This window comes from Typopeltis vanoorti, chromosome 22, assembly GCF_054136105.1.
Source record: "Typopeltis vanoorti isolate ZY-2024b chromosome 22, IOZ_Tvanoo_1.0, whole genome shotgun sequence".
Lineage (NCBI taxonomy): Eukaryota > Metazoa > Arthropoda > Arachnida > Uropygi > Thelyphonidae > Typopeltis > Typopeltis vanoorti.
In genome coordinates this window covers 71,319,907-71,342,666 of record NC_143570.1, presented here as the reverse complement: position 1 = coordinate 71,342,666, position 22,760 = coordinate 71,319,907, and the positions used below count along the sequence as shown (strand labels likewise).

Below are 22,760 nucleotides of genomic sequence, written 5' to 3'. Positions count from 1 at the left end.
TGTTTCTTTTTTTGCAGCTCAAGCTTAATGGTGTTATTCATCCATTTAACCCCTACTTGATTTATTATTCGGACTCTAGGTATACAGTCAGCCATTGCTTCATGCAAACACTTCTTAATTGCCTCCTATGCACTATCAACTTCTAGTCCTTGCAGTTGTACATGCCATGGCACTGAACCAATCAAACTCCTAAGCTTGTCATACTTTCCAGCCCGATAATTCCACATGTACCTTGTCTTAATTGAAAATTCCACATCTTTAGCCACCTCCCAAGTCAAAACCCTATGATCATTCTCACCAATTGGTGGCAATGTGGTTATATTTGTTACAGCCAAATCCTCAGATGTAATTACTAGGTCAAGCACTCTCTGATCCCTAGTATTTTCCATTACATGCTGTCGCAGATAGTTATCCCTTAATAACCGCATAAAATCCAATTCCTTCCTCCCGTGTGTCCTCTCCTCACTCCAATCAATGCGACCATAGTTGAAATCTCCCATAATAATTTACCCTCCTTCCACTCATTTCTTCTATTTGCTTGTGCATACTGTCACCACCATCTTTTCCATCACCTGGTCTATAGCAGCACCCAATTGTATATTTAGTTCTGCTAGCCACAATCTCACACCAAATGGCCTCAAATGTGCTCTTTTCTGTATCCTGCAATTCAACTTCTATTCTCCTTGGCTGTAGCTCATCAGCTATCATCAACAATACTCCTCCCCCCATTTTATTCTCCCTGTCATTCCTGAAAACAGTTCCCGTTCATTTTTTTTTAAATACAAACGATTCCTCTATAATTAGAGAAGGTAGTGACTTCCTTGTGCAGCGTGAAACTGCAGTTAGCTTGTAGTCGGCTTTCTTCAGGAGAATGCTTACAACGGAGCAAGATGATTGACCTATACAAGCGGTCTCCGGTTCAATTAATCTCTGGGATTAGACGAGCTTAACTAGAGCATTCGGATACCGATACGTGAATCAATTGCCTAGTGGTGTACTTTCATATACAATGGGTGCTTCATCGCACAGGGCAGAAGGCCACAACACAGGGGTTTTTGAATTGGTTATCTTAATTCTTTTCTTGTTATTTTTTAACGAAGAGGATAAAAAATAAAAGGCGTGGATATGAATGCTTTTTAATGCTTAAGACTTTTTAAAGAAATTCATGCATATCTTATATTTCCTTTAATTTTTGAAATATCGGTACTTCATTAGGTTTTGTTTCTGATTTCGTTAAATCGAATTAAGATTATATTCTTTATTCCTCGATGGAAGCATTAGAATTATGAAAAAAAAAAACCAAAGTATCAGGATTATGTTTGATGTAAAATTTACAGAGGTCAAAATTTGATTGGGTTCATTACTTCCTGCGAACTATATGAATGCTTATTCCTTTCGCTAGAGCACGCTTAACCTATAGTTTGACGAGTGTTGAAGACATTTCAGTTTCGAACTGCCCAGTAGCTATTGTTGACTTTCGTTTAAAATTTTGTCAAATTGTGACGTTTCAGAAATTTTTGGGCAATGGAGCAAAATTACACGGAAAATTACATGGAGCAAAACTAGACGGAACTATAATTGCGGGATAATACTCTCCTCAAATGGTGTTTCAGTTGTGGTTAGAAAAAGCTTACTGAGATTGACCTCGATAATATCTTCGGCTGAAATCGTGTCGCATAAACTATGGAAGCGTCTTTGACTAGCACGAGTGCAGTTAATCGCAGGTTATTTCGAACTTAATTACAAGTTTTTCCTAACTTATTTTTTATTTCTCTTTTTTACATTTTCCAGATCTCTTGTACAACCGCTTCACAATGTTTGGAATAGTTAAAATATTCCACAATGTCTTAGCTTCCATTTCCTAGTGATTAACCGTTCCATGTTTTGCGAAAAGTTCCTTAATAATGACTGAGAAAGATGAAAATGCAAATTCAATATTAAGAACTCATTTTTTCCCCATCGAAATTGAAATGTGTTGAGCGAGACATGGTTTATGGAACCCTCACTGATCAGCATACTCGATAACTCCGAGATGTCATTTATGAAACGAAAGCCAGAATGAAAAATTGTCAAAATCTTGCTTCTAAAATTAGTAAGGCGAACTTTAAACGACTTCATTTTTCGTTATGTTTTCGAGAGTAATAAGCTGTCAGGAGCAGCTGACAGATGTGGGAGGAAAATGGCGCTACTCTTACAACGATTATCAATTACCTGGTCATGTTCCGCCATTAATGTCAGATGACCACTTCCGACTTATTGGGGTAGGAGGAGTGGGGGGGGAATAAGCCTAATATAATATCTGTCCGTAGATGGATGGATGGATAGATATCCGGTTAGTTGAGAGAACTGAAGTCATGTTCAAGGTTTTCAGCGAAAAACAGGCATAAAAACGTCTTGTAACGATCTCTTATTTGATGCAGAAAGCAATTAAAAAAGGACTCATGACGATTTACTTCAAGTCTTGCAGGAAGCTATCATTTCAAAAATAGTTGCATCAAAATTAAATAAATGCGGTGAATATTTCATTTCACTTCTGTGTCTCATTTCAGTAGTTTTATTTTCATCGTGTTTTATTAACCTACCCTTTATAGACGGTGTGTAGTTTACTTTTAGTTAGGAAAGATCACCCACGGTTCTTTTAACAATCTGTAGCAATGGATAGGGGAGCCAGCTTAAACGGACTGAAAAGTCAAAATTCGTTAAAGTATTACTAAGAGAAACTTCAGATATGAATATGTTTTCTTAGCCTTTTGTTCTAATTAATTTCAAATGACTTGTGAAACGAAAGTGAGTTATGTTATGGTGTTAGCAGAATTTGTTCTTGCAGATAACTTTAGATTTTATTCCAGCTTGTTTGTCAGCAAAGCTGACAAACAAGCTGGATTTGAGCAAATGGAGGTCATATTTGTTGCCTGCCTGTTTAGCGCACTCACTTCTTCAACTAACAGACTACTTATTGAAGACCTGAAGTGGCTTGGAAAAGTTTCATATTTAGTCTCTAGACCAGGATTTCCGCACAATGCAAAAACTATATATGTTAAAAACTATATATATAAACTATATATTTGTCTGCAAACATTAATAAAAATTAAATTCATTTTAGTGAATCTCAATGCATTAATAGTGATTCTTTGAGGCCAAAATATTTTGATGAATTTCTTGAGCAATGTATTAGTCGACCTGCTCATGTAATCATATTCTATCTCTTTAAGATATCAGCAGGAGAAAATCCAGCCCAAATACTAAACTTTGAGACTAGCAGCGGCATAAAAATAGGGTTTAACTTATGGATCCGATAGTTAGACCAGCATAAAATACTTTTTCAAAGGCTAGATTCACATCACATATATGAGAGACCGGAGAAAAATTAACGGACGTAACTGATAGCATGAATAGTAGAATCATATAAAAATGAAGATATTAGAAAGGAACTTGGCATTCAAGAATGTGGGAGGAGCTAATCTGCTTAAGTGGTCATTTAAATTGAATAGAAGAGACTAGCAAAATGAGTGTTAGAAGAATAAACTGTATGATTTGACAAGTGAATTAATTTGAAAGAATATTGACAATAGGAAGTTAATAATGTAAACTTAATTAGATAGTGAGTACTATCATAATAAATTTAGATTAATCATAATATTCTGCGTAATTCTTGATAGTACATTTCCGGAAAGTTTGATGATATCCGATGTCAAACGCGAGTGTCATTGTCTGAATGGCGTATTGCCTTTCATATCCCATCCCTGCTAAATTAAATCGTTGATAAGCTTGTACCCCCCTAGGATTTAATATTCGTTGTTATGAGTGTTAGACTAGGGTTGTTACCTTGGTTAGACCGTGCAATCTTATGTAACGTGGAAGCTTGCAGATAATGTGTTCTTTGTTAGGGTAAACAACCTTTGGAAGCTTACATGACAGAGAGGATTACTTGAACAACAGGGTTATTTCATCTTTGGATAGAAATATGATACTTAAATTAAAGAGAGGTGGAAGGGGATCCATGACAGCTAAAATTAATGGCATCATAAAATTAAAATATAAGTTAAAATAGAAATGGCGTGAATAGAGAGAAGTAATGAGGGAAAATTAATCATAGTCTCACTTCTCTATTTCTGCTTTAAACTTATACATTTAAACTTGTCTAGATACATGTTAATTCAGTTTTTTATCCAAGGGTGATCGACTAACCATTCACCCTATCCCATCTGAACGTTATTTTCTGTATCAATGTCTTTTCCAATTATGACATACTTATTTATATAAAACTTAGCGATGATACTAGTCATTTTGGCACTTTTGTTAATTAGTAAATTAATAATAATTCGTATTATTTGCATAAATATATTAAATTAGTTTGAAAGCGCAATCTTTCCTATCCTAAGACCGGTTTAATAATTCTTCGGTTGAGTGCACAAATTTCACGACTTCAAACCTCACCCTGAATCTCATTTGCACAATTTGGCAAACCTGAAATTATTCATAAGGGAAATTTTGAGCAAGTCTTCGGGTTCTCACTCCATAAGTCTTAGCTCATTTTGAGCTAAGACTTATTCTTGTAGTGAAAAAGCGATGAATAATGTTTGTTTAGTGGTATTTTAATTTCTCTTCCAAATTTCTCACAAGATTCGTTACAGTTTTGTCTGTTTTTCGAATCTTTGTAATATTATCGTTTTATGTACTCTCAACAGTTTTCTGTTTCCTTAGAGTTTCCGACGTTACAATAGTATTTTATTACTGTGTTGCTTTTTTAAGTATTTGTATGTTCTTTCGTCATTATTGTTTATTTGTTAATTATTGTAACTTATAAAATACGGAGGAGGTAGAATTTTTCCTCAACGCTTGTTTTTCATCCAAAGAAGAGGCAAATAGGCCATGATGCACATATTTGACAGATTGTTATTATTACGTCACTTCCCAGAAGTCCAAGAACTCATGAATGGTGGACTTTCCACCCGCAGAACATATTTTGTTCGTAAATTGCGTACGTTTTCCGGGCGATTTGTCTGTTACGGAATGAAAAACTCTGCTAACACGTGAGAGATCGAATGACTCGTTCAGTGAACATTCTACGTAAAGATTCTATCACGAGGAGAATCAAACTTAGTCAAGGGGCTCACTCTTCTTTCGTGATTAACATTAAGTTAAACCAGAATTGTAACATATAGAGCAAAAGTTTAGCGGAATATATACAATATTAATTCATTAATGTTTTTTTCTTTTCTTTTTCTCTTATAGTTTAACCAGTGGTATTTATTCTCTATGCAGACTTTATGCTTTTAATCGATGTCAGTAAGAGTTATTTTTAATGGGATTTTTTTTGTTTGTTTTAGTAGTGGCACGCACCTTGATTAAAATATCAAGATTAATTATGCCGAAAAAAAAGGTAAAAAAACCTTAAGAGTATAATTCTCCTTGTAATTGATTTTATATCGTCAGATTTTTTATGTTACACATTAATATATCATTTCACTGGAAAAAAATTAATTTGTAAACGTGAAGTGCACTACAGCAAATTAAATGATCACTGGCGTATTATTACGGCTTGGCTTCTCACTTGGGTTAGCTCTTGAATTGGCAGTCAGGCGAACGGTTTAAAGGCTTATTTTCTAGAATCCAGTTAGTAGCATAAGCCCATATAATATAAACTGTTTTTGTTTCATAATTTGTTTTTTAATAAAGATTTTTTAATAAAAAAAATAAAGGAATTGAAATTACCTTACGAAACTTTCATAGTTTCTACATTCTGCTTTGAAATAATGCGGGATCTCATATCCACTTGATCCATAAATGCCTTTCTCTTTACTTAAAAGCCTGAACCGCTTAGTGAAATTAGGTTTATTATACGAGCGTGTATGATTAATTCCTAGTTTGTGGCATCATGTTTACTTCCATTATTATCATTGAATTTACGAAGACGCATTCTATCAGTTTTTGCATAATACAAAGGCGTTGGATAGCGTAGTTGTGAAGACTGATTTCGTATACTGCCCAAATTTGTATAACAAAACACATTCGTGTTATTTAGTACAAATATTCGTAATAAAACTTTGTTTTTACTCGATTAAGCTATAGACGTAAAATTTTACAATAAGAAAACCATCTTCTTACTTTAATCCTTATGAAAAAGGAATATGGCAGAAAATTTTATAAGTCTAATTATAATTTTTGAGAAACATAAATAGCTGAATTAATATGGAATTTACACATTTCTCCATTTCGTGTTTGCTATCTGTTCGGCGACACATTCTATTATGTATCTCATTACATATTTATAAATCATAAACAAAATATAATTTAGAATTGTCGTTTTTATATAATATATAATTTTACTTTGTATAAACGGTCAAACTGGAGAATTTTGTTTGATATTTCTATTTATTAATGATAAACTTTATCTTGAAACGCTGGCAATATTCCACACAAAGAACTAAACACATCTCACATAATGAGATATTAATGTTCACAATTAAAAGACCAAAGAGGATAATGAGCATCATTTTAGCTATATCATATAACGTTTGTACCTTAATAATCACTACATTAATTCTGTGCATGGAATACACTCCATACAAAGGATAAATGCATTTATAGAAAAATTCGCTAACAGCATTTTTAAATAAGATGCTGTTTTTAGAACACCATTCGTTCTAAACACAATGGACCAGCTAAGTGTTAAGAAATGACTACATAATAGACAGATATTAACTAGAAGAAATTTCAAAATATATTTTTTCTTTCACTAGTGAAGTCTTCTTTGTGCTGGTTATAGCTTGAATATGTGACAGTTTTAAGTAGGAATATTAAGTCGTCAGAACCAACTATTCCATATGAACTGAGAGTTACGTTTATGGCAACGTTAAAAGTACATAGAAATAATGGTAGACTTGTCATTTTACTGACCTTAATCTTGCTTCTCGTTCCCGTATGTAATTACTGGCCATTGTTTGCTCCCTAACAAGGGTGTGTGAAATGGTCCGTTGTTAAACATAGCTCCGTGTAACTCATTTTACACAAAATTCTAACACACATTCTCCAAGATAATGGCCTTTTGTCTGCAATGTAATTGTTATGTTGAAAAGTTGTTTTTAACTCGGGGGGAACCTGAGGTCGTTATTATGATTATGTGATTACTGTTGGCTTGCATCAACCCCTCCAGTAGTTGACAACGCAGACTACATATTCGATTTTGTTTCTTAACTGTGCTACAGAGAAAGGGATGGCTGTTCCTTAATGTTCGCTTTAAGATGACCGTGTCAGCGAGTGATTCTTAAAAAAAATCGATGATGCTGAACTTTCTTTCTTGCTTGAGTAAGTTAATTCTTGTCCTAAGCGTATTGGTTGAAGAATGAAGCTAGAATAGTTTCTGGAATTCCAGGCGCAATAAATTTCTCATTTACATGCATGATTTAAAGAAGATTTTCATTACTCTTTGAACAGATGTATAATATGATCAATCAGTTATTTCACCGCATCATTTGACTTTTAGAGGTGAGCAGATCTAGCGATATTTATATACGAAATCTTATTTTTGTTTAATTATTTACAATGATTATAGTATTTGATCAGACTTCAGTAATGGAATTAATTAATAATATATATTTATCCCAATTAGGGGAAGATTTCAAATACATGAAAAGTCCAATTTTTAATTAAAGAAGTGCATGTACAGTTTTGTATGACGACATATTTCGTACATTTATAAAATATGGATTATCAAGTGTTATGGCTTGTCAATTCATCCTTTAAGTTGTGTGTGTACTGATACTACTAGATGTGCTCGTGTGTAGGGGACATTTCGTATTCAGTTACATCTTCATAAAAATACGTTTAGTAATTATTTTTTTAACTACGTGCTGACTGACACAACTGATTTCAAACATTTTTCGTTTACGTATATGTAGTGTTAGTGTATATATATGTATGTATATATATAATGCAGAATCGAATATCTGCGCAGGACCTCTGTACACTAATACAAGCATTCTCAGTGCTCTGCAATCATTAGCGGCACCTAGCGACACCGTATTTACATAAGAGATAACCAATTTCAACATTAGTATAATATATTTATCTCCTGAGGATCACAGTTAGTTTGGTACACTAACTGTGATCCTCAGGAGATACACTATTTTGGTACACTATATAGGAATGGAAAATCTTCTCAGAAGAGTTTTCCATTCCTATATAGCGTTCTTTGGGAAAAGCACCATTATTAACTAATCTCTTAGAAAGGTGACTATAATTTGGCGCAATTTGTACTGATGAAAGAGGGATTGAATGCGAAGGTACTTGTATCATGATTGGCAAAACATCACCACACACACACACACCTGTTTATTTCTCATGATAATTATATCCATGAGTGAACTTATAAAAGGAAAAACAAAACAGCAGAACAAAGGTGTATGCGAAAAAAGTGAATTGGACGAGTGTCGGAAGGCTACTGAGGAACTCCTTATGAAATATATGACTCTGATCCCACATAACCGAGTAGAATGCCACAGACATGATACTCACAATCTGCCTGACTTAACATGATACTCACAATCTGCCTGACTTAACATGATTCTTTGCACATGTTTTTGCGATAGTGACACCGACAGTGAACATTTATCCAACTGTCGTTTCAGTTTGGTTTCCTGTAACTGCTTTCAAGTTTCGTTCATGTCCACAATGCTGTAACAGCATTGCGCCCACACTCTCTTCAAAGTAGTTGTTGGCTAGGGCATATCGATTCAGATTCTGAATACCTCAGAGGTAGAATAAACGTGCATTAATCTTGCGCACTCCCATTATATTGTACACTGTGCAACACTATCATGAGAGAGAAAAATGAGGATGACTGTCATCGTACTGAACTAAACGGTACAGCTTGCTTCCGAAATACTTTGCGAGCAGTCACACGATCACAAGCTGGATTATTATAAAAAATATGAGCGTCATTGCATGTTTGTAAAAAATGTTTTACATCTCATTTAATGTTTACACACACTCCAATTCCACATCCCGGACACATCGGAAATTGGGTTATTTAAGAACCAAGGTTTTTGTACTGTGCAGTTTTCTGATTTTTCAGAATGCCTGTTCAATGCTCAGAAGAGGCATGAAATACTTGTCTACAGGTGGTTCTTACAGTTAAACATGAATCTTCCGATTCTCCCAGAAGTATCGTATTGGCACTAGCTATCTTGCTAGTTTCCTTTGAGGCATCAGCATTTACTCTCCCAATATACCTCCTGGTGAAATCGCAAATATCATGATTGATGATTCATAAGCTGATGTTTTCAGTTTGTTGGACAGTAGTTTGTACAAGTTCTTATGATTGTGTATGTGTGTGCGAGAGAGAGACTAAACCACGAAACGTTTTAGTTATCATACGTTTACTGTGCAGATAAAATGCACACACTTTATGTGAATCCCTCCTTCGAAACTTCGGCACGCATCGTACAGTTACTACTCTTCGCACATAAGATGAGTGAAAAGGATGAGATAAACCTTCTCATTTCTAGAGAAAAGAAACATGGAATGTTTTTCAGTCCTCCAAATAACTAAGATAGTGATCATAAACGGGAAACGAAAATCGTCTGCTATCTAAAAACGTAAACAAATATTCTTAGTCGCAGTGGAATTTAAACCTTGCAACCTGATGAATGGAAGGCCTTCCACGTGTTTGACCATAAGAACGGATGCTCGGACTCCTGATTGCAAAGGTTGATTTCAATTTGGCAGTTGATTCGTGCGCTATTAAAATTTAATATAAAAATATAACCAAAAATTTATAACAATATGCAGATAGTGGGAGTACAGATTATTAACAGGAACTGAAGTTCGTGTACATTTGTATAATATTCTCAAGGTGATTTCCCTTGTTGGTTTACACCAAAGTTGATATCCGTATTAAGAAAATTTCTTGTCCGGATATTGCATACGTGTTACGCTGGAGGGAACCTTTCATCACTATGAACTTTGCAAATAAACTCATATTAATATTTCTCCAATATTAATATGAGATTTGAAGCCGAATCTTACTAACCAAAGGGCTTCGTTGCTATCGACTACGCTATGGATATACATTTTTTTTTCGTAGGATTTAGACCACATTTTCAATATTCATTGCTAGAATTACCAATTTCCCAGGGAATTTTATACTGTTTTCTGCGCGTGTTCTCTCAAGTTTTCAGTGTAAAAATTTCATTATCGGAAGAAACCCTCAGAAAAATACTGTTTAAAGAAATCCTCAAGTTCTTCGTCCAAGTTCATTTATTCTTTGCTTGAAAAGGTTTGAACTCGTCTTATCTTTGAAGAGTCGTTGGATTTTTTACGCCTTTTAAACCCCCAATAATACTTTAACAGTAATAGAATATTCAACCAAATTTGAGGAAATTGTTGGAATAATGTAAACTTTAAAATTTACTTCTACAAAATACATAAATAATTTTAGTAGAAGTAATAGCTTTTCTAGATGCAGAACAAACAGAATCAGGAATTGGTAAAATAAGTTTCATTTTATTTATATTTTTAATGACAAGTGTAAGTTTATTCATTCTTATAGATACTACTAAAAGAAGAACGAAATCCACATGGATTAACGATTACCAACGGCAATCCAACCACCGATGACATATAATACTTAATATGTATACTTCATTTACCATTATTAATTATTACATTCACAAATGGCCAGCCTGGCTGGCGTATCCGCTCACCAGCCAAAAGGCTGCCGGTTCGAATCCCGCCGTAGGCATGTTTGTGATTCTGTGGAAATACTAGTAGTGATGGTCGGCGGTAGATGGCGTTGATGTAGTTGCAGTCAATAGGTGGTTTGAGTGGTGGAGACAGAGTTGTAGAGCAGGTGTCCTCCCTCGATGAGTCTCTGGACTCTCTTGAGGTCTTAAATAATAATAATAAAAATGTGACAGTACCTGATATTCAACACTGGAGGATTAAAACATACTCGGGTTTTTGTTCCTGAAGTTTGTCAAACTATATTTGTTAAAATAATACATATTTATTGTTCCTAGAAACTCGTTCCTTAACACATGCTACTAATTTTTCTAACCGACGTTTACTCCGAATAGCGTTACATTTCATTATTTGTCCTGCATTCGATATCCCTTTACAGTTTATCGGAATTTTTTGTATACGTTTCCTCCTTGTGGGGTAAAGAAAAGAAGATGAATAAAGTTTGTTCTGCTTTTAAAAAGCATATATATATATATATATATGCTTTTTCTATTTTTTAAAAAGCATATATATATATATATATATGCTTTTTCTATATGCTTTTTATATATTTATAGAAGGTTTTTAGGATATTGAGGGTTTCGTGACTGATGCCCAAAGGCATCGTTCATTTTTTTAGATTCTCTACATTTCCCGTTTATTTCCCCAAAAATCTCGCCAAGAGAGATTCTTTCTGCACATAAATTTAGATGCAAATCTTTAACTTTTATGTACATTTTTGAGACGAAATGATCGGGAGATGGAGAAAGCCTCCGATTTGTAGTGGACAAGAAATTATTGATATGAATACGATATTCTCATAACGTTAAGTAAAAAAATATACTCAAAATAAGCCACACACTAGGTATTTACAGATCACGTAAATTTTCTGCAGTTTCACGATGTTCTTACCTTCATTTCGAAACTGAAAAGCAACTTCCAATTAAATTTTGTACATGCATAAACTAACTCTGTGTTTGCCGTCTTCTAAAATGCATAATTCACTTTAGTACTAAATCTGTAGAATTTACTTCTGGATATGTATATTTAGCGTTTACGTATATTTTGTTTTCTATAACTCGTTTAACGTTCCTGTACTCTTATGTTTTAGCATTCTTCTATTAAATTATCATGGAGAATTTTCTTAGATCAAAAGACTAGATACCTAGAATATTATTTATTCACCATCGCTTAATATCCCTACTGAAGAACTGTTTCTTTTTTTAAAGGAAAAAAAAAAGAAACATATTAGCCTTGGAAGGATGCAATGGATATTTCTCTTGCATACTAGTCATTTCGACTGTTGTGAAATAAAATGGTTAACATTTTATTCAAAGGCTTGCAACGAAGAAAAAAAACGTGATTTACGCTTAGAACTGCAATTAATATAGCTCGTAAAATTTAGAAACAAAATTCGCTAAGAAAGCATTTTAAAAAAAATATATATATATATATAAATAGTATTACATAAATTTAAATGTCAGGAATGCAGAAATTAGCGCTGAAATCTTTCCCTTCCCAGAAATGTTTCACTTAAAAGGCACGTCTAACAAATTACTTACACGAGCAAGAAATTTCAGCAAGATTTTATAATTCGATCGGCAACAATAATTTTAGATATTTAAGCTAAGAGATACTAAGAGATGTTTTAGTACAACTAAAAAAAACCTGCACATTTCTGAACAGATTAAAATCTCTTAATACAATTACCACGTTTGTTCATATATTTTTTTATTTATTTTTCACTTGGCATTCAATTTATACGCAAAGGTTTTCGGTAATTTATCTATCCCGCTACACAATTACACCACAAGTTCGATTACACCTTCAGCGTGTATTAATTGCATTCTTATATGTTTAATATACTGCTTCAACCTCCAATACGGTCCAATTGTTCGTATGAAATGCGTAGCCGGTTCATATCATTTATTTCAGAAGAGTTAAAAAGTCAATAGACTTAGAATGGGATCGGATGCATGAATTGTTTTCACTTAAAAGTCCTGTTTCGTTCATTTGGTTATGCCATTTCGATTTTCCAACAACAATTAACCCCCCCCCTCCCCCATTCATATAATCGCCAATCACTTTGTGTTTCAGCTCACAGAAAATTGGATGAAAGTGAATTTTTGAATATTTTCGAGATGTCATTATCATCAGAGGTGTAAAATAAGACGCATGCGCTGATATCTAAATTTTCTACATAATATCTAATTATAGAATAAATGTATGCGAATCAAAAGTAATAATATACACTTAATTTTAAAAGTTAGTAATTCTGGATCGCAAAGAACTTTTACAGTCCTCATGCGGCTTGCTCCTGACAAGCTCTGCTGATGTGCTTGTTTTGCTCCCATCCAAAGTGAGTAGAATTCTGCTAAGCGTGTTCCGAGACATCATATAAAGCTTACCTTGCATTTTTCTTTCTTTCGTTCTATTACAAATAGAACGAAATAGAAACTACCAATAGATATATTCAAGATATACAGACGGGGATTTTAAAGGAAATGTAGTGTACACATATTTATATGAGAAAATATATTCGTCGCCGTTTTCACAGATTTATGAAAACGTCTGATTAGTGTCAGTTTTATGCAAATTTGATGCCATCTTTCAGTCATGAGAGATTTGACAAATTCCATAGCTGGTTTGTAATAGAAGTTCTTCGTCGACTTATTTATTATTCCATTTGCAGATTTCTCCTTCAAAATTACGCACACCTTATACATCCATGTCAGTGATTTCCATGAATAGAAAAGGAGGCTAGCACAGTGTTAGTGCTATCTTGTCAACTCATCTGTCGTGTGTGTGTGTGTGTGTGTGTGTGTGTGTGTGTGTGTGTGCGTGCGTGCGCGCGCGCGCGCGCGCTTACTATTAGAATTTACCTTAATGGAATACTGAATCAGTATTTTGAAGTCTCTCTTCTGTACTGTCATTTTTACCTGGACTTTGAAATTATAGAATTTTGTTTTAAAGCTGGAGCATTTTACTTAAATAGAATTAAACATTTCACGTGTTTACTGCTTGTTCCCGATTTTTCTTTTACCTAGTCATCCTTATAAAGAATTTGGAACTTGAATGCCAATCGTTTGGGAATAGTGGATAGTACTTGCCACAAAGTTATGAATGACTTGTCTAGTTGTTTATTTTAAACATATATGCCTAAATCAAGTGCCGTATTCTATAATTAGCTGTAAATAGCTCGTAGCTCGATTTACATTGTATTGATTTACATAACTCGATGTGCTTAGCATAATAACTGACATTTAGTCAGAGGGATCATAGAAATATGTAACTATAAGAAGACAGTTTCGTTAGATGTATTAATACCGTGATTATTTATTATTCATTTTTGTACTGTCATGAGGAATTTATGATAATGCATTCCTTTAAGTAGTATATCAACTTGCGTTACTATTTCTTCTATATTGGTGTTCATGATACATGCCTGGTATTTATAATACCATATACAGAGAGGAGCCTCAGTAGCTCAGTCAGTACAGTCGAAGCCCCTCGAAAAGACCTGGGGCCTATTCCCATCGCTGACGTGAGGAACCTTTATCTGGTCTCTTTCGACCAAAGTTAAATTAACCGGTCTAATACGGAGGTGGAGGTTTTCATCCCTCAAAACAGGCAAACCGGGCCCGTGAATACACACGACCACAGTCATTAAATATACAACGGTAAAGGAAAGCAACGAGAAACTACCTTGCTCATAATCATCTCCCTAGTATGGTAGCATTTAGCTATCCCCACCAGCCACATGGCTGAGGGGATAGGATAGGCATATAAAGGCTGCAAAATTCATGCAGTACTTAGTATCGTTTTCATTTTGCATTTTATCTTTTGGTATTTTTCTTGTCCCGGTAATATTCATTTCTGAAAGATGATTTTATAAAGGAGTTCAGGTTTGTCAGGGGTATACATCTTTTTAGAGGGCGCAGGGACTTGTAATCCGTAATGCTGCTGGGGTATAAACCCATGCTATCAGTGACATCGAATATGCAATCTGAGCTGAGCTCTTCACCAGATCGAATTCAAACATATTTACTCCTAGCGGGTGCATTTGTAAAGATGGATTCTAAAAATAGCTTGTAGCTCGATTGCATTGATTGACATTGCAATTCAAATGAGTGCTCAGAATGGGCGTTTTTCTTTTTTTTTTTTTTCTTTTCGTTTAGTAGAAACGATGTTTAGCTTCATTTTCTACTGACTCATCATTTGCCTAAAGAAAATGCAACAGATTACAGGGAAAAAAAAAAACAAACTTGGCGCCCTCTTTACAAACAGATAATTTTCATTACATTCACTGCCAGTTCTCTGATGCTAACTTTTTATGTGAATCATACTTGTCAAAAGCTAATAGACAATTAGTATTTGATCACCCAAGTGTAGATAAACATGTCTCCCCGCTCTAGATACAAACGTGCATTTTTTTTTTCTGCAGAAGCTACTTTTCGGCTTATAATAAAGCGTGGGGGTGGGTGGAGTCCTAATTTGATGAATCAGCAGCAGACGAAAATCCTCTACTACCTCAACATTTTAATAAGCATCCCTATCCCTCAAAGTTTGCCAGTGAGAGTAGATCTGATGTCCATTTCGCCAACCAGATCGTGACATAAACAGAGGCCCTTCCCCTAAAGTTCAAATGTGAAGTCTCGTCTCGGATACGCAAGAAAAAATAAAAAATTTCTTACTTAAGTGTTTTCTTAAGTATTTGACACTCCTAAAAAACTTAAACATCTGGAAAGAATCCTGTAAACATCCGAATGGTAAGGAAATGGCAGTTTTCCTATCCCGCAAAACAAACTGGTCATCCTTCTAGACAGATAACACTGGACTCGTTGCTTAGTTCTGCGTAATTCTAAACAAGAAATATAAATATTCACACCACACTTCGGGAGAGTACAGTGATAGTCGATGAGCAAAGGTGCTACCACTTTTTGGAAGGACATTTCTCTTTCTTCTATTCTTCCTATACCCTTCTCACATGGATATTCAATTTTTTTGGCAAAGAACCCTGTCACGTCCGCATATCACCAATTCCGATTCAGTTTAAAAAGCCTTTAGAAATGCTCCTTGGTTTATAAACGAGATTCTAATCGATGTATGTCTTTTCGACGGAAGGCAGTTTGAGAATTCTTCTGAAAAGAAACTAGAAAATATTATATTGTACAATCTGTCGTATTGCTAAATAAGATGTGAGGTTTTTTTTTTATACAACCTTAAACATTTGGGAAATGAACGAGGTAAAACCTCATTGCTTTGTTTTTCAGCTAATATTTATTAGAGATTTATAATGGGTTTTCACCTACACTTGTGGATCTTTTTAATTACCAGGCTCTTACTCTTATGGAAATCATTTTGCCCAGGCCTAGGAAGAATGTAATTAAATTAAAATATGATACTCATGAAGTAGGCCGAGTATTAAGTCCTTCTAGTTTTAGAGAGTTAATTATATAACATGAAATATAATCCACGTGGTAAATTGAAGAATAGGTTCATTGATGAACAATTTAAATTAGCCACAGATAACCAACATTTTGTTCAGATGTTTCATTTCATGCAAGATAATTGTTTGACTGGGTAGTTACTAATCGCTGGAAACATCTCCGTTAGCGTGGAAATCATTATGGGTGAGGAATATCTTGCATGTAATGCAAGAATTAATTGGAGGTAATCGAGAGCTGGTAGAGAAGATGCACTAGTATAAAGTGATTCTGTTTGGCGTTAATTTAAAAAAAGTTTTTCAGTAAAAGTAGTTTCAGAGTAAACAATGTGCATGATTACACAAATTTAAGGGAATTAAAATTAAAGAAGGGAACTAAAATTAAATGTAATAAAATTTAAATTTAGTAAACGTAAACTAAAATTAAGTGTAATGGCAATATAAATTTAATTTAACATTAAAACATAATACAAAAGTAAGAAGACTCTAGTAATGGGCATCTAAAGGTCGTGTATCCTGTAATCTAACACACTTGTGGAGATAACAGATGACGTGAATAACATAGAGTGAATGCTATTACTTCTGCGAACAGTTCTGCTAATTATAATAACTATATTAATTATACTAACTCGTAATTATATACAACAAGAAAAGTAAACATAACAACACATATTTAAATATACACAAAGGTAGAATCAATAGTGGCTAATGATACGCTAGTGGATAAAACACTTTTTTGGGTGTGTTTATTGCATGATGACCCGATACATTTCTGTTTGACTCGCTAAGAGATAATAATAGTTTCAATAATATCCTAAATGCAGTAATACACAAAATATTATTTTAGTAGGTGACATATATTTGAACGTAAGCAAAACTGATAATGTCACTAAGGAATATAAAAATATATTATCCTCACATTGATTCCTAGTTTATGAAACATGACAGCACGAGAGAAGTTGAACTGCTTTAGTCTCATAATATTAAGAAGAAATAGATTGGCCTTCGACATTTCTTCTGCAGGCTATTTGACAGTGTCTCAAAACATCAGTGTGTATTACTGAGCTAGTCACCACCAGTTACTACTGCTCTGATCAACAGGAAAAAGACATGAATTCTTTTCAGTTACACGTTCAATAAATTTGTAGTGAATTACCAAACATATAATGAACAGTCACTTATAGATCAGTTTCAATTTATCAAAATGACCTAAGATGCTAATGATAAAGCAAACTTCCAAACAGTGACTGTTCATTATATGTTTGGTAATTCACTACAAATTTATTAGGGTAGAAATTATCGACAGGAATATTGAATCAGTTATGTAAAACACATGATAGGAATGTACAGTATTCTTAAACTATAATCTATGCAAAGAATCCATACAGTCGACGTTGAAAGGCTAGTGAAATTATGTAAAGAACTTAAAGTAACAATATACAAAATGAAGCATTTTTCCTGTCGAAATTCTTTTACTTTATGGATGACAGAGTAAATAAATAAATAAAATGAACCTTTAACTCAGTATTTGCATATGATAGAAGGCCTGTACGCACCTTCTCAAACGGTAAATGATGACAGTTGTGCTCATAAAAATGAAGCTCCAATTAATTAGTTAAAATAGTTGAGATTTTGACCTTTAGGACAGCTAAGGTACACGATTCATCCATCCCTGGGTAAATAATTCCGTTTATCTTTTGCAAAGTCAACTAGGAAAAAGTTAATTGCGTTATAAAGAGCTTTAAAAAGTGTGTGAGAAGGGATCAAACATCGTGAAATGTACTTTGCGGAAGTAATGACATGTTTAGAGAAGATGGAAAGTAGTGAAATTTGTGTATGTATGCATACAATCGATGGTCTTCAAGATCGCTGAGATTAAAAAAAAAAAAAAAACCTCTTGAGACGTCTATACTATTCGCGGATAAATTTACTCCTTTCAGTATGGAATTAGTTGCTGAGATGGAGATTATTACAACCAACCGTGATGATAATCCAAAAAATAAAGAGTTTAGTTCTCTCTAGCATCATACGCTATCGCAGAACTGTATGACTTTGCTAACTTACCATTACAGAACTTTACTGCTGCTTACAGTAAGTGTGTCAGGAAAAATGTTACAAATTTCTTTTGTCTAATGTGAATTATGATCTGCACCATGGGAGATAAGCCCTCAGTATATCGTTAGTATTATAAGGCAACTATAATAAACTACATGACGATGAAAAATCTGTATCGTCAGATTATATATTAAAAATCCTGACGAACTATGTCATGAAACTAAATAACATTTAGGCAGGATTTTTTTTTTCAGATTAGAAAATATAATTAAATTTAAGTAACTCAAATGATCATAAATAGGCAACTGATTACCACTTATTCTGTGTGTATCCAACCATAACTTATGTACTTTTTTTAAGAAACCAGTATAGTTAGTCGTCTTTGGTCATTACACTCATATGTATTTCATGTTTATTCTCGTGAGTTGTATATTACCTAGTTATTTTCTTACCTTACAACCCATGTTGTCCTAAATTTACGTTTATTTACGACTATCGCCTTATGATACCTGTTTTTCTTGTAGTTGTATATTCCCATATAACAGTACTGAACATATTTATTCAATCAAATTAACATTTGAATGTGTGTTGTGTTTCAGAAGACAGTAATCGTACACGTTTTCAAATTTTGTGTCAACTTTCAGTTATCCTTTCCCCTTAATACATTTATCTAATGATGTTTATGTTGTCTTTCAGTTTTTCAGAAAAATGTTTCTCTAATATGTTTATTAAGGAGTTACTTTGAAACATGCTGAAGGAAAATTTCTCTGCCTACAGGCTTTCTGTTGGGTCATCCTTGCTTTTTTTGTTGCATGTTCTCGAATGGAGAAATCTTTTACTCTCCCCAAGTTCCATTTTTAGGTTTATTATGTTTGATATCCATTGATCGTATTTCTGTTATGTGATTGATCTCATCCAACTGTCAAGATCCTAAGTCATGGTTGAGCTTATTATCCTACCTGATCCTAGTACAGGCTTAACTCTAGTGCTAAAGTATATTATTATGATATTCAACCCTTTATGAGTAGAATTGTTATAAATGAATGCTAATGCCGCACCACAATTAATTCTTGCTTGTGAGTCAGTGGCCATCAACAGCAATTCTCTTATTGCGTCCCTCAGCTAGATCCAATTTTTTCCCGAAATTCTGTATAATGAAGACCATTTTAAAAAATAGTGTATAAATTTTCATTAACAGTGGCTCACTGAACATTCAGTAATGTTCACTGTACAGTGAACATTACTGAATGAGAGACTATCTTTTAAGTTTAGTTGGACTGCCTTCACGTCTAGCCATCGATTTAAACTACAGAAGCACATCGGCATCATAAAATTAGACCTAACATTTCCCCTGGCCGAATCTCCATCCAAACTACTGATCACGACCGATGATGAATTATTTTTTTTGTTACAATTTATATTCAATAACTTATGATTTCGAATTCCATTTTACTAGCAAAAAGAGAATAATAAGTGCGAATGCAGTTCTGAGAGTTGCAATGCATTCTCAACCCTCAAATAATAATAATAATAATAAACTGCAAGCCAGGACATTTCAAGTGTTTATTGTGTACTTTCTGTATATTCTTTATGGAATGCAAACTGTAATGTTTCGCTTGCCGCCTCGCAAAGGTATGCTGTATTTTTGCTAGAATACAAAACTCAAAGTAATAACGTGTCGTTTCATCTGTAAAAGTAAACTAGAACTCTGTCTAAACAGAATTTAAATTCCTCAAGCATTTTCCGTATTATCTTAGGAATTTCCTTCTGCATACTAGCTGCACTCTGTAATGATAAGTTGCTGCATTGGAATGCAGACTCGTTTTATCATCATAGACTTCAAAAGAAATAAAAAAAGAACATAGAAATGCATAAAGTTTGTCTCACTGTGTTTACTAGATGGAAGAGATGTATTAAAGTTAAACGTAGTTAATTAGTTTACTTTAATAATAAATGACTTAGGTTTTTCATTGGATTTAAAAAATAAGCATTATTACTTATACTAAAGAACGTATGCGTGCTATATGTGGGCGTGCTTATGTATATATGCCTGTAGCATAGCATACTACAGTAATATAGACAAATTTGTAATTTGCCGAATAGTGACTATGTAAATTATCAATTGAAGTACTTTTGTTTTAATTAATATCGAAACTAATGCTGCAGATTTAGATGAAGTTAGATTTATAAGCACTCATAAAAATTATGATTGTTCATCCGACAACACTTGAGCCTTGTTTGAAAGAATGGATTTAAGTTCGTTTTTTTTTTTTCCTCTCCCACCCAAGAAAGGTTGTAAACCAAAGTACATTAGTACCGTGAATGGGCTAACGATTTTTATCATTTATATTATATTATATTTATTTATTTGTAATTTTGTATATTTCTGAATGTTTGATTTAAGGTAAATTTAAGACGTTCCATATACCTCTATTTTCCCATTATTTTTACCTTTTTTTTGAAATATCAGTTTCCCATATTCCGTTTTTTAAACATCCATCCCTGTAATGTGAGGACTTCTGTAGTTCAGCTGTTTGATAATGCCATTTAAATGAGAAAAAACCCGGGTTCAAATCTAATTTAGAGGTGAAAAAATTTACAGAGTTTTCAGCTGAAGGTACAATAGCTAGTCTGATACGGAATGAAAGGGCTTTCTCCTTTTGAAACTCGTCTATTTCATCCAGCAAAACAGACGGATTTTTGAAGTACTTGGGGAGAGGGGGTAGGTGTAATGGAAAATGGTTGTGCCAATTTTATCTGTCAAACTGCATGAAAGAAGCAGAGTGAGCGAAAGCATTCTCGTGGTGGGTAAATAATGTCAAGGATTTTCTGATTGTTTTATTTTACATCTAGCAGATGCTGCAGCCCCTCTGAAAAATTATCGCTGTAAAGTGCGAACGAGTTTGAAGTACAATTCCATCAGGGTTTTTACAATTAACATGCACTTTAGATTAAATGTATTTAATCTAAACATTGATGGAACTATGGAAAAATATCAGATTTTTGAGTTTTGGCATCTATTCACTATCCAACAGCGTACTGAAGTTTCTATACAGCCATTGTTTTCAGTTAGAAGAGGAACGTGGGTCGATGCACCATTCCCCCATTTCATGAATGACACGTGCGGCCACACTTTATTTTTCTTTCAGTTCTGCTACTCTTTTTTTTTTAATGGAAGAAATTAGAACAGCTGCAACAGGCATAATTACATTTTACAAGGATTAAGCGCGAATGGCTTAGCGGATAACTTCCTATCTACCTACACTTAACTGAGGAGTTTCATGCTTGATGAAGTACTGTTATCTGGCGGTCGGTTTGAAAGCTGATCCTACCTCGTAGGAGAAATGCTAAACTGTTTTATTTAGGATTTCAGATAATATATTAGGAAAAAAGCGAGCCCCCCGTGTCTAGTTTACCAGTATTAGTTCTGGTTTAAGATACGTTGTTCATTCATTTAATGTTTTTATTTTACGCCGACGTTTATTTTCCAAGACTTTTATTTCGAATGTTTTAATCCGATAATAACTTATAAAACATTCCTTACCAGGTAGTTTATTTATCTTAATTATTTTATTGAATCTAATTAGTTCTAAAATGCATATTATCATGGCGATTTTATTGTCTGTTGAGTAGGTGGTCACTCATCAACCAAGAAGAAATGCTCCCGCTTTGTCCTGCAACTGAACTGTAAGAAGAAATTTTAAATATTTCAATACTTCGTGTATTCAATGAACGTCTATATAAATTTAGACAGTCCTACCAAAAAAAAATTAAATAACACTTTTGAAACAAACTGTTGAGATTTTAAGTCTTGTTTACTTCTTGTCACGATGAATCTTACACATGCTAATTACTGCAAATTACCATATTGCGATGCGATATTGCCTCTATGCAATTCTAGTTCTGGGATACATGCTGAAAACATTCATTACAATCACAGAGACGACAGAGAGCTTGTGAACCGTCTTTAACGTATTTTACACAGAACTGTGTGGATCGTCAATGTACAACGAAACATTACAGCATAGTCAAACAGGAGAGAATGGTAAAAAGTACAAGATTTTGCTACCAGGCGCAAGAATGGCGCTTTACTACCTATACATACCGGTCACTGAATTCGAAAATTTTATTTAATAATGTGTTGGACCTCTTTTTACCCAAATTACAGGTTTTCTTTAGCTCTCATTGAGATTCTTAAAGAAAAACAGAGGAACAATTATAAAATGGCAGCAACTTGGCTGTCATCCGTGAATTCCAGTGTCGACATAGAACACTGATGCCAGGCTAACGGATAGCGAATGTTGAAGGAGGAAACCAGTCCATCTACTGTAATATGATAATGGTATTGTATGATAACTGCTGTTGCAGTTACCATATCACAGGAGCAATTATTATATCTGAAGCACCAGTGCGGAGCATACTCCAAGCGAATATGCTGTTTGCCATAATATGGATAGTGTTGCGTCTGACTTTGTGTCTTCGGCTACACGAGATTTATACTCAAGATAACAATAGAATTGCTACAATGCATATACTC

The 22,760-nt window shown here is 33.9% G+C and overlaps 1 long non-coding RNA gene across 1 annotated transcript in view; it reads left to right on the top strand.

Moving 5' to 3' along the window:
- Positions 1-21,984, top strand: part of LOC150094483 (uncharacterized) — a 550,669-nt gene extending 528,685 nt beyond the window's left edge. The window contains exon 12 of the long non-coding RNA XR_016550261.1: positions 21,857-21,984. This is a non-coding gene — a long non-coding RNA (uncharacterized LOC150094483). The remainder of the gene's footprint in view (positions 1-21,856) is intronic.
- The last annotated feature ends 776 nt before the right edge of the window (positions 21,985-22,760 follow it).